Source organism: Triturus cristatus, chromosome 4_1 (genome assembly GCF_964204655.1).
Source record: "Triturus cristatus chromosome 4_1, aTriCri1.1, whole genome shotgun sequence".
Taxonomy (NCBI): domain Eukaryota; kingdom Metazoa; phylum Chordata; class Amphibia; order Caudata; family Salamandridae; genus Triturus; species Triturus cristatus.
In genome coordinates this window covers 325276273-325293530 of record NC_140585.1, presented here as the reverse complement: position 1 = coordinate 325293530, position 17258 = coordinate 325276273, and positions in this window count along the sequence as shown.

Genomic DNA, 17258 nt, shown 5'->3' with positions numbered 1-17258 from the left:
AGACCAATAGCGGTATTATCTCTTGAACTCCACCTGCCCAAAAGTGGTATTACCCTCCTATCCCATAGGACTCCAACTGCCTAATAGTGGAATCTACCCCCTCCCCCATTCCGAGTTCAACAGGTCATAATGTGGATTACGTGATAATTTTGCATGCTTTTCTTAGTTTCAAACTCAAAACATTTCCCACCGTGAGTGTTGCAAGGTTTTAACTCTTGAAATTTGTATGATGAAATATTGCATAATTTGAATGATAAATTACATGTATTTTTGGGTATTAAATTGAGTGCAAACTTGGTTTTTAAACCAATTCAAAATTAGCATTCCACTCGAAATGAAAGAATGCATCCACTCGGAATGAGGGCCTTTGTAGCATCTTCCCATACATTTAGCTTTGAGAATCGGGCATTGAAATGTTATATTTATGAGTTTAGCTTTTGCAAAACAGCACTGCGTGCCTTAAAATAGATTCCTTAACATAGCACAGCCTTGCCACTTGCAACATGGTTCTACCCACCACACTGTTGCAAATTAGCACTGCCCAGGAAATGTGTGCATCATTTTGCCAGGAGAGAATACAGTTTTTAAAGAAATTGTTAGGCAACTTAGGGCCGAGTGCACTAAACACTGGATGCAAAATACTGGTTGTCTTGTGACCAGTGTTTCTGTACCCAGTATGATACTATTGTTTGTGCTAATCCGTTGGTTCACTGTAAACAAAATTGTAGTGGGTAGCAAATTGACCTACATCATGAACATTGATGAGATCACAGGCAATTTGCTACCCACTAAGATTAGATACCATCACAGGGATGTTGGCCTGCTGGCGTCAGCAGACCAGAGTGTCTTTGTTTGCTTTTTAATAAAGCACATTTATTTTTTGGTAGCATGTTTTTTCTAAAGGAACTGAGACTGTGTTAAAAAGAAAAGTTTTCTCTTTTTTGTTTGTTTTATGTATGCAAAGATGGAGGTTGTCCCCTGGGGATGCCTTCCTTTTTGAGAACGGGTTACCACGTTCTTTGAAGTATCTGTAAAATGTCAATGTTTTGTGATCAGATTTCAGTTGTTAAACAATTATACATTACATACCGATTCAGTATTGCGAAGGTACACTGAAAAGAAGACGAAGCACACACAGCAGGTAAGAGTCTTCATTCGTTTATTTCAGTCAGTACGAAATGGACTGGTCAGCGCAGGCAGCTCAGGTCGCCCCGACTTTCCACATACCACCGTTCCACCCTGGCAACAGTAGTCACTGTGACATGTGTAAATATTGACAAAGCAAGACCCAACACAACACACACCTACAACACATTTCATAAATATCAAATTGAAATCCATTCCTAAACACATTTAGCAATTCGGAAACACTTTCCCGAATTGCTAAATGTGTTTCGTACATAGGAACAAGAGGGGTCGAATGGAGTCAGTAAAAGTGGTTGCAAATTGCGCACCACCTTTTCCCGAACACATTCTATGTGCTAATAGAGCGGCTTCCTGAAAGGGTTTCCTAGCCGTTGAACGCGGCAGCGCTGTGATCCACGGCCAGGAACCCCACTTGACACCAGGGATGTCTTTGGGGGGGTTGGCCTTCGTGGGAATGGGTTGCCCCCCCTTGAGGGCAATTATTTATTAAAAAATACTTGGCTTTCCCATACAAAAAAAAGATGCGGAAAAAAATGGCGGCGATATTGGCAGGGGGTTGGTCCTCCTGCTCAGTGCCCTGTGGGGAATTTTTTTTTCTAGCCATGTGCTATCCGTGGGGGCCACAATCGGCCCCCAGAGGAGCCATAACTTTAAAAAAAAATAGAGAAAGAGAGATATCTCTGCATGTCAGCAGCTCCCCTTGTGCAAATGCAATGCCGGCTCCTGCATGAGGCGTGGAGCTGGCGGGACCCTGGGGGCATTGGGGCTCCACCCACGATCGGTACAAAAGGGGGTGGTGATGGACGGAGCATCATAACCAATCAAACACTCACACCCAGTCAACAGATCTGGGTTTGATCCATCACCGTTCTTTAGCCCACTCTGCCACCCCAGTTCAGACATGGCCATATGCAAATCAGTCTGACCCTGTGCCTCATGGGAACAGTCCAGCCCGAACTGCCAAGCCATGCCTTCCCTGGACCGGAAACAAGCTTCCTAGGACCGGTTTCTGGCATTTCAGCCGTCTTCAGCCAGGCTTGCTTGAATCCAGTGGCAAAGTGAGCAAGGGACTCACGTCTGAGCATACCCTGCCAACTTATGGCGAACAAAGCGGTACAAAAGGGGGTGGTGATGGACGGAGCATCAGAACCAATCAACAATCACACCCAGTCAACAGATCTGGGTTTGATCCATCACCGTTCTTTAGCCCACTCTGCCACCCCAGTTCAGACATGGCTATATGCAAATCAGTCTGACCCTGTGCCTCATGGGAACAGTCCAGCCCGAACTGCCAAGCCATGCCTTCCCTGGACCGGAAACAAGCTTCCTAGGACCGGTTCCTGGCATTTCAGCTGTCTTCAGCCAGGCTTGCTTGAATCCAGTGGCAAAGTGAGCAAGGGACTCATGTCTGAGCATACCCTGCCAACTTATGGCAAACAAAGCGGTACAAAAGGGGGTGGTGATGGACGGAGCATCAGAACCAATCAGACACTCACACCCAGTCAACAGATCTGGGTTTGATCCATCACCGTTCTTTAGCCCACTCTGCCACCCCAGTTCAGACATGGCCATATGCAAATCAGTCTGACCCTGTGCCTCATGGGAACAGTCCAGCCCGAACTGCCAAGCCATGCCTTCCCTGGACCGGAAACAAGCTTCCTAGGACCGGTTCCTGGCATTTCAGCCGTCTTCAGCCAGGCTTGCTTGAATCCAGTGGCAAAGTGAGCAAGGGACTCACGTCTGAGCATACCCTGCCAAGTTATGGCGAACAAAGCGGTACAAAAGGGGGTGGTGATGGACGGAGCATCAGAACCAATCAGACACTCACACCCAGTCAACAGATCTGGGTTTGATCCATCACCGTTCTTTAGTCCACTCTGCCACCCCAGTTCAGACATGGCCATATGCAAATCAGTCTGACCCTGTGCCTCATGGGAACAGTCCAGCCCGAACTGCCAAGCCATGCCTTCCCTGGACCGGAAACAAGCTTCCTAGGACCGGTTTCTAGCATTTCAGCCGTCTTCAGCCAGGCTTGCTTGAATCCAGTGCCAAAGTGAGCAAGGGACTCACGTCTGAGCATACCCTGCCAACTTATGGCGAACAAAGCGGTACAAAAGGGGGTGGTGATGGACGGAGCATCAGAACCAATCAAACACTCACACCCAGTCAACAGATCTGGGTTTGATCCATCACTGTTCTTTAGCCCACTCTGCCACCCCAGTTCAGACATGGCCATATGCAAATCAGTCTGACCCTGTGCCTCATGGGAACAGTCCCGCCCGAACTGCCAAGCCATGCCTTCCCTGGACCGGAAACAAGCTTCCTAGGACCGGTTTCTGGCATTTCAGCCGTCTTCAGCCAGGCTTGCTTGAATCCAGTGGCAAAGTGAGCAAGGGACTCACGTCTGAGCATACCCTGCCAACTTATGGCGAACAAAGCGGTACAAAAGGGGGTGGTGATGTGGTGGTGATGGACGGAGCATCAGAACCAATCAAACACTCACACCCAGTCAACAGATCTGGGTTTGATCCATCACCGTTCTTTTGTTTTTGCATTTGTCACCCCGAGTGGGACGGGTATGCTCAGACGTGAGTCCCGTGCTCTCCATGCCACTGGAACCAAGCTATCCTGGCTGAAGAGGGGTGAAACCCCGAAACCGGTCCTAGGATGCTTGTTTCTAGTCCAGGGAGGACCTGGCTTGACAGTTCGGGCTGGACTGTTCCCATGAGGCACAGGGTCAAGACTGATTTGCATATGGCTGGGTTCAAACTGGAATGGCACGGTGAGCAAAAAAACGATGGATTTAGGCCCAGATCTCTGTACTGGGGTGAATGTATGACATTGTTCTGCATTCTGTCCATCAATTGTTGTTTTTGCATTTGTCACCCCGAGTGGGACGGGTATGCTCTGACGTGAGTCCCGTGCTCTGCATGCCACTGGAACCAAACTATTCTGGCTGAAGAGGGGTGAAACCCGGAAACCGGTCCTAGGATGCTTCTTTCCAGTCCAGGGAGGACCTGGCTTGGCAGTTCGGGCTGGACTGTTCCCATAAGGCACAGGGTCAAGACTGATTTGCATATGGCTGGGTTCAAGCTGGAATGGCATGGTGAGCAAATAAACGATGGATTTAGGCCCAGATCTCTGTACTGGGGTGAATGTATGACATTGTTCTGCATTCTGTCCATCAATTGTTGTTTTTGCTCCACCCACGATCCCCAACACTAAGGGCCATCCCTGGGGGATGGGGTCCCCGGGGCCAGTAGTGGCCCAGGGGAGGGGGACCACGCGGCCCCCCCTCTGGCGAAATAAAATAAAAAATAAAACGAGACCAAGCCCTGGGGGATGGGGTCCCTGGGGAGGGGGGCCACGCGGTCCTCTTGTGTCATGAGGACCTCAGGACACAAGTGGACTTTATCCCCTGAGCAGCAGTGTGCCAAGAGGCGCGTTTGCAGAATGGTGTAAAAAGGGGTGTGGCCTCGGACCACCTCTCTGCAATCCAGCTGTGTGACGCTTCCTGGAGGTACCTGGTGGGCTAGTTGCCCCCAAGGACTCTCAGTATTCAAGGGGACTTAATCCCCCAACTTAGAACGCGCCAGGGGGCACGCTTGCAGAGTGGTGGAGAAAGGGGACCACCTCTGAGCTATCCCACTGTGTGGGGCTTACTGTAGATAAGAGGTAGGCTAGTTGCCCCTTAAAGGACCCCCAGCAGTGAAGGGGTCTTCAATCCCCATCTAAAAATGCGCCAGGGAGCACGTCTGAGGAGTGGTGAGCAAAGGGGGCGTGGCCTGCTCTGAGAATTTAGCAATCCTGCTGTGTGGGACTTACTGGAGGTAATAGGAGGGGTAGATGGCCCCCAAGGATGTCCTTGGGGACGAACTACCCCTCTTGTTACCTCCAGTAAGTCCCACACAGTGGGATTGCTAAGACGTCTTCGGAAGCCATGCACACCTTTCTCCACCATTCTGCAAACGCACCTCCTGGCAGACTACGGGATGGGGGATGAAGTCCTCTTTACTCCAGAGGGACTTTGGGGGCCAAGAAGCCCTACTGGTACCTCCTGTAAGCCCTACGCAGCGGACATCCTGAGCGCTGGTCAGAAGCCCAGCACCCTTTCTCCACCACTCTGCAAATGCCGCTACTAGTTAAAGAAGTGTTTGCAATGTAATAGGTTTTGCATTGGCAAGAATTAGAGTTATTGGCATTGTAAATGCAAACATTCTTTACTAATGTTTTTTGGAGTGGAGTGGATGTACGTTGTGCGTAGTGGAATTATATGGTATGTTGTGCAGTGAAATTATGTGGATAGAAAGTATGTGGTATTTAGTGTATAGTAATTATATAGAGTGGGATTATGTGTTATGGAGAGTAATTATGTAGTATGGTAGTCTGTGTTGTGGAGTGGTAACCTCAGGTTTAGTCTTCCTTGTTTCCATAGAAGCTCAACTAAGAACTCAGTGAGAGAAAAAAGATGGAATCACTGAGGAGCATTTGTGGACCTAGTCAGAGGTATGAGCAGGGCCACTGGAATTATCTGACTTTTTGGCTGCACCGACTATTGCACAATTCTACATTTTCTGCATTAGCCACATAATTCATCATCAGCACCCTAATCGGCAGATTTGAACAAAAAAGCCTTGTTTCTTGCTCAAACGGCTCAAAAATGCAGCGACAAGTGTTACAGCATGGTGCAAGGCCCTTTGCAAACATAGAATGGTCACCTGTTACTTATTGCTAAATGTGGGTGTTAGATTGGTACTAAGGGTGTGCAAGCCACTCTTGCTTCCCTCTGCGCCTCTCTTGTCTCTTTCTACATTTCTGTTGCTTCTTTCTGCACATTTCTTTCTTTTTCTGCATTTCTCTTGACCTCATTCTGCAAATCTCTTGTACTTTCTGGTACCTCTCTTCCTTCTTTTTGCACGTCTGTTGCCTTTTCTGTAACTCATTTGCTTCTTTCTGTACCCCTCTTATGTCTTTCTGCACCCTTTTTGGCTCTTTCTGCACTTCTATTCCTTCTTTCTGCATTTCTTTTGTTTCTTTCTGCACCTGTTTTGCTTCTTTCTGCATCCCTCTTGCCTCTCTCCCCACCCCTCTTCCCTCTTTCTGCACTTCTGTTGCTCCTTTCTGCACATATCTTGCTTCTTTCTGCACCTTACTTGCCTCTTTCTGCACCTCTATTGCCTCTTCCTGCTGTTCTCTTGCCCCCTTCTGCACTTCACTTGCCTCTTTCTGTACCTTTCTTGCCTGTTTCTGCACCTCACTTGCTTCTTTCTGCACCCCTTTTGCCTGTTTCTACACCCCTCTTCCTTCTTTGTGCAACTCTCTTGCCTCTTTCTACACTTCTCTTCCCTCTTTTTACACCACTCTTGCCTCTTTCTGTACCTCTGTTCCTTCTTTCTTCACCTGTCATGTCTCTTTCTGCACCCTTCGTGCCTCTTTCAGCACCTCTATTGCTTCTTTCTGCATCCCTCCTGTGTCTTTCTGTACCCTTCTTGCCTCTTTGTGTACCTCTCCTACCCCTTTCTGCACCCCTCTTGCCTGTTTTTCCACCTCTGTTGGTTCTTTCTGTACCTCTTTTGCTTTATTCTGCACTTCACTTGCCTCTTTCTGTACCCCTCTTGCATCTTTCTGCATCTCTGTTGGTTCTTTCTGCACACCTGTTCCCTCTTTCTGGACCTCTTTTGCCTGTTTCTGCAACTCTCTTGCTCTTTCTGCAGTTCTCTTGCCCACTTCTGTACCTCATTTGCCTCTTTTTGCACCCTGTTGGTTCTTTTGCACTCATCTTGTTCTTTCTGCAACTCTCTTGCAAATTCATGCACCCCTCTTGCCTCGTTCTATACCCCTTTTACCAGTTTCTGTACCTCTTTTGCCTATTTCTGCAACTCTTTTGCCTCTTTCTGGAGTTCTCTTGCCTCCTTCTGCACCTCTGTTGCTCCTTTCTGCACTTCTCTTGCCTCTTTCTATACCCCTGTTGCTTCATCCTGCACTTTCCATGCTTCTTTCTACACCTGTCTTGCTTCTTTCAGCACCCCTGTTGTCTCTTTCTGCACTTGTCTTCCCCCTTTCTGCACCCCTTTTGCCTGTTTCTACACCCCTCTTCCTTCTTTGTGCAACTCTCTTGCCTCTTTCTACACTTCTCTTCCCTCTTTTTACACCACTCTTGCCTCTTTCTGTACCTCTGTTCCTTCTTTCTTCACCTGTCATGTCTCTTTCTGCACCCTTCGTGCCTCTTTCAGCACCTCTATTGCTTCTTTCTGCACCCCTCCTGTGTCTTTCTGTACCCTTCTTGCCTCTTTGTGTACCTCTCCTACCCCTTTCTGCACCCCTCTTGCCTGTTTTTCCACCTCTGTTGGTTCTTTCTGTACCTCTTTTGCTTTATTCTGCACTTCACTTGCCTCTTTCTGTACCCCTCTTGCATCTTTCTGCATCTCTGTTGGTTCTTTCTGCACACCTGTTCCCTCTTTCTGGACCTCTTTTGCCTGTTTCTGCAACTCTCTTGCTCTTTCTGCAGTTCTCTTGCCCACTTCTGTACCTCATTTGCCTCTTTTTGCACCCTGTTGGTTCTTTTGCACTCATCTTGTTCTTTCTGCAACTCTCTTGCAAATTCATGCACCCCTCTTGCCTCATTCTATACCCCTTTTACCAGTTTCTGTACCTCTTTTGCCTATTTCTGCAACTCTTTTGCCTCTTTCTGGAGTTCTCTTGCCTCCTTCTGCACCTCTGTTGCTCCTTTCTGCACTTCTCTTGCCTCTTTCTATACCCCTGTTGCTTCATCCTGCACTTTCCATGCTTCTTTCTACACCTGTCTTGCTTCTTTCTGCACCCCTGTTGTCTCTTTCTGCACTTGTCTTCCCCCTTTCTGTACCTTTCTTGCCTGTTTCTGCATCTCAGTTGCCTCTTTCTGCACTTTTAATGCTTCTTCCTACACCTCTGTTGCTACTTTCAGCAATTCTCTTGCCTCTTTCTTAAGTTCTCTTACCTGTTTCGGCACCCCTCTTGCCTCTTTCTGCACCAGTCTTCCCTCTTTGTACAACTCTTTAGCCTCTTTCTGACCTTCTCTTGCCTCTTTCTGCACCCTTCGTGCCTCTTTCAGCACCTCTGTTGCTTCTTTCTGCACTTCTCTTCCTTCTTTCTGCACTCCTCATGCCTCCTTCTGCACCTCTGTTGCTCCTTTCTGCACTCACTTCTCTTGGTTCATTTTGCACTGTTGTTGCCTCTTTCTGTATTTCTCTTGCCTCTTAGAGCACCACTTTTGCTTCTTTCTGCACTTCTCTCTCCTTTTTCTGCACTCCTCTTGCCTCTTTGTGCACCTCTGATGCTTCTATCTGCACTTCTATTGCCTCTTTCTGCACCTGCCTTGCTTCATTCTGCAGCTGACTTGCCTCTTTCAGCCCCTCTGTTGCTTTTGTTTGCAAATTTCTTGCCTCTTTCTGCACCACACTTGCCTGTTTCAGCACCTCTGTTGCATTTTTCTGCAGATCTCTTGCCTCTTTCTGCACCCCTCTTTTCTGTATCTCTCTTGCCTCTTTGTGCATCCCTGTTCCCTCTTTCTGCACCTCTCTTGACTCTTTCTGTATCGCTGTTGCCTCTTTCTGCACTTCTCTTGCTCTTTCTGCACCCTTCACGCCTCTTTCAGAACCTTTGTTACTTGTTTCTGCACTTCTCTTCCTTCTTTCTGCCCCCCTCGTGCCTCTTTCAGCACCTCTGTTGCTTCTTTCTGCCCTCCAGTTCTTTCTTTCTTCACCTCTCGTGACTCCTTCTGCACCTCTGTTGCCTCTCTCAGCACATCTGTTGGTTCATTCTACACTGCTCTTGCTTCTTTCTGTACCTCACTTACCTCTTTCTGCACTTCTCTTGATTCTTTCTAAACCTCTGTTGCTTCTTTCAGCAATTCTCTTTCCTCTTTCTGCACTTCTCTTGCTTGTTTCGGTACCTCTGTTGCTTCTTTCTGCACCCTTCCTGCCTCTATCTGCACCCCTCTTCCCTCTTTCCGCACCACTCTTGCCTCTTTCAGCACCTCTGTTGCTTCTTTCTGCACACCTTTTCCTTCTTTCTGCACCCCTCTTGTTGCCTTCTGCACCTCTGTTGCCTCTTTCAGCAACTCTGTTGGTTCTTTCTGCACTGCTCCTGCATCTTTCTGCACCTCACTTGCCTCTTTCTGCACTTATCTTGCCTCTTTCTACACATCTGTTGCTTCTTTCAGCAATTCTTTTGCCTCTTTCTGCATTTCTCTTCTTTCTTTCTGCACCCCTCCTGCCTTTTTCTGTACCTCTCTTGCCTCTTTCTGCACCCCTATTAGCTTTTTCTGCACCCCTTTTGCCTCCTTTTGTACCCCTGTTGGTTCTTTCTGCACTGCTCTTACTTCTTTCTGTACCTCACTTGCCTCTTTCTGCACCCCTGTTCCCTGTTTCTGCACCTTTCCTGCCTGTTTATGCATTTCTCTTGCCTCTTTTACACCTCTGAGTTAGAGGTAGTTTTAACCCCCTGCTCTATTATACACTAGGGTCTTACAAGAGAGGTCATGACAATCACGGGGGTACCCCAAAGCATAGTGTACCCTAGAGTATGTAGGTGTTTTCACTGTATTCTAAGTGTCTTTCAGCATAGCACTGGCTCCGGGCCTGGTTAGTAAGAGTCAGTTACCACCTGTAGCAGTCAGTAAAAAGTTGGGGGCAAAGGATGACTTTGCAGCAAGGTTTTTTTCTGCACCTCTGTTGGTTCTTTCTGCAAATCTCTTGCTTCTTCTTGTACTTTTCTTCGTCTTTCTGGACTTCTGGTGCCTCTTACTGCAATTCTCTTGCTTCTCTCTGTGCTTTTCTTCCTCTTTCTTCACACGTCCTACCTCTGTAGGCATAGTTAGAAATTATCATTTAAAAAAACTTAGCAATTCACTGAAAAAAACATAGGTTTCAGGGACCTTTTAGTTAGACATTATCATTTAAAAAACCTTTGAAATTCACTGAAAAAACCATAGGTTTCAGGGACGTTATAGTTAGAAATTAGGATTTAAAAAACCTTTGAAATTCACTGAAAAAACAATAGGTTCAGGGACGTTATAGTTAGAAAGTAGGATTTAAAAAACCATAGATATTCACTGAAAAAACCATAGGTTTCAGGGACGTTATAGTTAGTTGGACATTTCACTCGTACAAAACCTGAAAAGTTCAGCTGTTATAGTTAGTTGAGCTAACTATCACTCGCGCCCCCACAATGCACCAATGATGACGTCACATATTACAACATTCATGACATGGTCAGTGACATCACTTGTGACATCTCAAATAACATCACTGATGTCACTGGGGGCGCAAGTTATAGTTAGCTCAACTAACTATAACGGCCAAATGTCTCAGGTTTTGTATGAGTGAAATATCCAACTAACTATAACGTCCCTGAAACCTATGGTTTTTTTCAGTGAAAATATATATATATATATGCCACACGAAAAGGAAGAAATTGGCCACGCTCTCGTGATCAAGACAGCGCAGTCTGTCAGAATGCGTTACCTTGTGTAATTAAAATATCCACTATGGCTCTATCCGAGACCGTGGACAGTTTTTTCCTTTTCGTGTGGTAATTGAAGTGTCGGCTTGCTCCACCATCATAACCCTGCGCCACCAGCCTCGGGCCAAGGATCCTGGCAGGAGCAACTGCTGTGTGGAATATATTACCTACTGGAGGTCGCCAGTATGTAGTTATATAGTTATAGTTAGAACCTAGTTTCCATAGGAAAAGTGGTTTTTGTTTTGCTAATAACTTTGGCACCATTTTCCAAATCTTCACAAAAATGTCAAAACTAATTGCTCACTCAGGGCTGCTCCTGTCTTTAAAGTTTTGGGGTGAATTGTCAAGGGGTCGCCGAGAAGAAAGGGGGTCCCATAAAGTCTTTTCTCCATGTTAATTTCCATAGGAAACTTTAGACATGGCTACAGCCTGAACTGCTGAACTGAATTACACCAAATTTGGCAGAGAGATAGCTCTTGGTCCAGAAAGCACACTTTTTTCCAAACGGTGTAATTTAGTTCAGTAGTTTTTTAGATATTTAAAGATTTACAAATATCGATATTTGAGAATTGTGAGATCTGATTGGCTGAGCCCTCCGAGCACAAGCTTGCCTCTGATTGGCTGCCAACACTTGAAACAAGGAAGTGTTGGCAGCCATCTTGTGCCTCGGACCGAATGAGAGGGAAAAGGTAGGAGAAACATTAAAAAACAAAAAAGTGGGCAGGGTAGGAACACCTTGACCCCCCAGGCCTACTGCCAGGCCCAAAACAAGCATTTAAAATGTTTTATTTTCAGCCAGGTCGCGCTGGGTGCACGAACCGTGGTCAAAAATGAGAAGAAAATGAAGCGCGGTCTCCCACGCTTCGATTTTTAAAGCCCCCGAGTGGGCTAGGTCCCGGGGGCAATCATGCATTCTGTAGTGGGGGCCTGTGGGGGGCTGGCCAGCGGGGGCCCCCACAGCCCCAGGGTCCACCACCTCCCTGGGGCTTTATATTTTATACACAAGGGCACGTGGCCCCCGCAGCCCCGGGACCGCCACATCACCGGGGCTTCATTTGAATAGGGTGGGGGGCCTCGCAGGCCCCCCGGGGACTGCCACCTCCCTGGGGCTTCATTTCACTAGGGTGGGGGGCCTCACGGGCCCCTCAAGACCCGGAAACCGCCACCTCCCTGGGGCTAAAATAACTCATAAATGAAGTGTGGGGGCTACTGACCCCCCACACTGCCCCAGGGACCACCACTTTCCTATGGAACTCTTTAATTAAATGCGGGGGTCCATTGCGGACCCCTGAGCCCCGGGGACAACCACCTCCCCGGGACTTTGAACACATGGGAGGGGGGCCGCGCGGCCCCCCTCCTGGAGCCCTTGATGGCCCTGGGGACCGCCATCCCCCAGGGCCGGCTTCTGCAATGTCCTGGGGTGCCCACCCCGGGACATTGCCATTTACTATGGCAGGGTGGGAGCACGGCCAACTATAACAACCAAATTTCTCTGCTTTTATATGAGTGAAATGTCCAACTAACTATAACGTCCCAGAAACCTATGTTTTTTTCAGTAAATTTCTATGGTTTTTTAAATGCTAATTTCTAACTACAACGTCACTAAAACCTATGGTTTTTCGGTTAAAATGGGTTGGTGGGAGGAGCTGGTCTTGCAGAAAGAGCATGAATCAGTTTTAAACTGTAATGTCATAACATGGTTGAGATTTATTGACGATTTGTTTTTAATCTGGCACGGGACCGTGTTGGATGCAGAGAATTTTGTTATCAGTTTAAACAACAATGAATTGAACTTGGAATTTACTGCAACCATTAGCCCCAGTACAGTGTTTTTTTAAGAATATATATAAAAAACGGACAGATTGAGACTAGAGCACACAGAAAACCCACCGCGAGTAAATCAGTTTTGCAGGCAACTAGTGCTCATCCTCAACATCTAATTCAAAGTATCCCGTATGGGGAAATTATAAGACTGAAACGCATTTGCAGTAATCAAGAAGATCTGATACTAGCACAGCAGGCGAGCAGAACTAGGTTTCTGGAGAGGGGTTACACAAGCAAGTGTATAGATGCAGCCATAGTCAAAAGCCGTAAATTATCAAGGGTAGACTTACTTAAATCTAATTACACGTAGAAACCATCGCCAACACAATTGACAAATACTGACAAAATGGAAAGGGAGGATGAAACTTTTAGACTAATAATGAGATTTAGTGGACAACATAAGGAAATATATCAAATCATACGTAGAAATTGGCCAATTATACTTAATGATCCCATCATAGGCCATATGTTGCCCACCAGACCAGCTATCACATATAGCAAAGCCCCCTCCATGAAGGATGATTTAGTACAGAACAACCCAAATGATAAGACACCACTAACATGGTTGACTCAGAGAAAGGGATTTTGGAAATTCAAATCATGCAAGGCATGTCAACAGGGAATTTCCAAATCATCATACACAACCCTTTCAGCAAAGAGGAGAAACACATCACAAACGCTCTAACATGCAAAACCGACCATGTTGTATATGTTCTCGAGTGTCCCTGTGGGCTAAGGTATGTGGGAAGTACCAAACTACAGGGGCACAAAAGAATATTGCAACATTTATGAGCCATAAAAAATAGAGATCAAATGTCCCCAGTGGCTCGACATTTCAGTGATAAACATGATTCCAATCCCAGCCACCTGAAATACTTTCTAATCGATACAGTACCCATCAATAAAAGGGGAGGCAATAGAGAAAAGGCCCTACGCAGATTAGAAACAACATAAATTCTTGAGTTAGATTCCAAACATCCTGGGGATCTAAACATGACTGAGGATCTGTACACATGTTTATAAAAGACTTCAAAGGGACAGTGTCAAAGTAAAGCAATAAGAAAATCTAAAGATATTCATATCAGAATTTTATTGAACAGTAAAGTGATAGGATCTAAAAGCCGCGTAAAGTACATCTATTAAATAGTTATAACATTTAGGTTCTTAATTGCACAAATGATCAATTTTACCCTTTTTTATTATTCTTCTTAACACTCAGGTGATGTCTTAGCACCTGCACTTTTTTAGAAATGTATACACTTTATTTGCACTAGTGGCTAATGTTTACATAGAGACAAAAATAGAGAGAACTGTTGTAAAAAAAGCACCTTAATGAGGGATCAAATCAGTTGAAATTTAATCAAAGTCTTTTGTACTGTATTTTGCTCACTTTGCACAAACTGCATTTTGCACTTTATTAAGATTTTATGTATTTTTTAACTGAATTTTAATATTTAATATTCGCAATTTATAGAGATTATTTATAGTGAACAATATTAATTCAATGTTAATAATGGGTATTTAACCTAGTATTATAGACATAAAGCTAATGAAACAGTAAAATACCAGTGGTACAACAATACAACAAATACGTATATTGTTATGTTATGTTATGTTATTTATACTTGTAGAGCGCACGGTTACCCTAGGGTGTCCTGGCGCTAAGTACTGGTTACCTGAGGCGCATGAGGTCTAGTAATGAGAGAAGAACCATGTCTTCAGGCCCTAATGAAAGGAGATAAGATCTGGGGCATTTCTGAGTTGGAACGGAAGTTCATTCCATGCTTTAGAGGCACAATGAACAAAAATTCTGCCTCCCCAGTTAGTTTTTTAAAAGGGGGGGTTTGCACTAGTTTAGACCCAGTTGACCGTAGTATTCTGCTTGGGACATACCACGAAAGTTAAGATCTGAGGAACTCAGGACCTGTCCCATTAACAGCTTTAAAGACAATACAAAGTGCTTTAAAGTGTGATCTTATTAGAACTGGAAGCCAATGCAATTTCTTAAGTTCTCCTTTGACAGAAGCAAACCTGGGTGTTCTGGTCAGCATTCTAGCTGCCGCGTTCTGGACCAATTGCAACCTGTTCATATGTTGTTTTTGAACATTGAGATATATACTGTTGCAATAGTCCAGACACGACATTATGAGTGCTGTAACCACAGTCCTAAGGTTACTCTCAGTCAGGAAGAACTTAATTTTCGTGATTATTCTGAGGACCATAAAACATGCTGAGGTCACCATATTCACTTGGTCCCCCATGGTGAGTTTATTATCTATCACGATACCAAGATTCTTGGCTTTTCTTGAAGGCACTGGGCACAAGCCCAGATCCTCCGGCCACCACTCTGGCGTCCTCACCCGTGGGTTATTGCCAAATTTTAAAACCACGGTCTTAGCCGAATTTTTTTAAACAATTGGAGGACTTCCAGGCTGATATGGAGCCCATGCAGTCATGGAAGCGATCACCAGCCTCCATTTCCGCACTCTCCGTCAGCGACAACACAATTTGTGTGTCGTCAGCATAGGAGGTGAGCTGGAAACCAAACGACCTGATGATACCGGCCAGAGGTGCCACATAAATATTGATAAGCGTAGGGCTAAGAGCCGAGCCCTGTGGCACCCCACGAGGAAGTGAAAAAGATTCTGAGATGATACCGTTTAGGTCTACAGTCTGTGACCTATCCGACAGGAATGATTGTAGCAGTTTCCAGGCCAAACCTTTTACACCTATTTCAGATAGCCGGTTAAACAAGACCTTGTGATGAACCGTGTCAAATGCCACGGATAGGTCCAATAGGATTATTATAGCATTTCCTCCCCTATCCACGGCCTCTCTGATTTCCTCCGTAGATTTTAGTAGGGCCAACTCAGTGCTATGAAAAGCTCTGAACCCATATTGCGATGGGTCCAGGGAGTTGCTAAAAGAAAGAAAATCACTTAGTTGGTTATTCATTTCTTTTTCCAGTAATTTAGCTGGCAGCGGGAGCCTAGAGATCGGTCGATAGTTGTTGGGGTCCTTGGGTCCAATGACTGTTTCTTCAAAAGTGGAAGCACAGAAGCTTTTTTCCATATTTTAGGAAAGATACCAGATGATAAAACTGCATTAAGCAAAGGAGTAAGTGCGGTTCCAATTATGTCGGGGATTTTCTTAATAATCCAAACTGGACAGGGGTCCAGATTTGATGATGTTCAGCAATTTAATTGTGTCTAACCTCTCCAAGGAGGTAAAATGGTCCAGTGGCACCACAGGGGAGCCTGTTCTTTCCGCTTCCTTTATGTTGGGATTGGTCTGATTTTTGTTGATCAAACCAATAAGAGATGAAAATATAGTTTCTATTTTCAGTTTTAAAAAGTCTGCAATTTTATTGCAGAATTCTGGGTCACCCTGTTTTTTAGGAGTATTGGGACTCGATAATTTGGAAATAGTTTTAAAAAGTTCTTTTGAATTCGATTCAGCCTTAGTTATTTGTAGTGAAAAATACTCTTTTTTTGCTTCCAGAAGTAATTGTTTGTAGCTAGAAATACAGGTGTGACAATGTGACTAAGGCAATTTGAAATTACATTGTCACATTAACAAATAGTATGTTGTCTATGTTCATAGCCGCTATGTTAGCAATATGTGCACTTGTCACTTTAAATTTACAAAGAAAAAATGGGATAAATTCACGTGCCAACTCACGAGCGCGTCATGTGATCAAGGCCCTCCGGGGCTGAAACGCGTAATGGCTGTTGTTCTGTGGAACTAAATAAAAATATTTAATCAACGCGAATTCCATGGTCCGTGCTCTGTTCTTACGTCCAAACGGCGGGAGGAGAAAGGAGAGTTGTTGGATATATATATATCCGAACAGACTCCTTCTCGTTCGGCCGTTGCTCGAAGGCACAAAGAAAGAGCGCGGACCACCAAATTTTGTCGGGACTTCATCACATGACGCGCTGTTAGCCATGACAGTTTCCTTAACCCTTTCGCTGCGGCGGGAATTCCGCCGCAGCGCTGGGGGGTGTGGGGGGCAGCGCGGTGGCGCTGTGCTCATGACGGAGCCGCTCCGTCATGAGCCACGGTTGAGCTGTGCTCATGACGGAACGGTTCCGTCATGACTCCGCCCATTTGCGTTGTCCCCCCGCACAGGCGGGGAAACAGCGCCGCATAGGCGGAGCGGCCGCCAACGGCCGTGACATGACGGAACCGTTCCGTCATGAGCACAGCGCAACCGTGGCTCATGACGGAGCGGCTCCGTCATGAGCGGGGAAGGGGTTAAATACATTACACTTTTTTCTTTTTTTAATTTTATACCATGTGATTGTTTTCTTAAAGTGACCAGTGCAATTTGAAAAGGGTAACGGAATATAATAATATATAAAGTTGGTAGCCACTTTCATTTGATCTATCAAAGGCAGGTGACATTAGCATTATTTGCCAACTGTGTTCATTGATATTGATACAGTACATGATCAAAAATAAATATATGCATAAATGCATTTTGTCAAAGCAGCAGACTGTATAAATAGATGTATAAATATATAAACACATAAATATATCAATATATCAATAAATATAAATATAGATACATCATTAAATACATGTATAAATACCATTTAAAATGTATCATGTTTGTTGGCTGATCAAAATCTTTTTTAAGTTTTAATACCTAAACCAATGCTTCAATGCATAACATTATCCTCAAATAAGTGCTGGTAATGAAGGAAGTGATGACTTCATTGAACCTATCAGTGATCACCCTACGATCTCTGATTCCGTTAGCAATTAACAAAAATTGTTAAAAC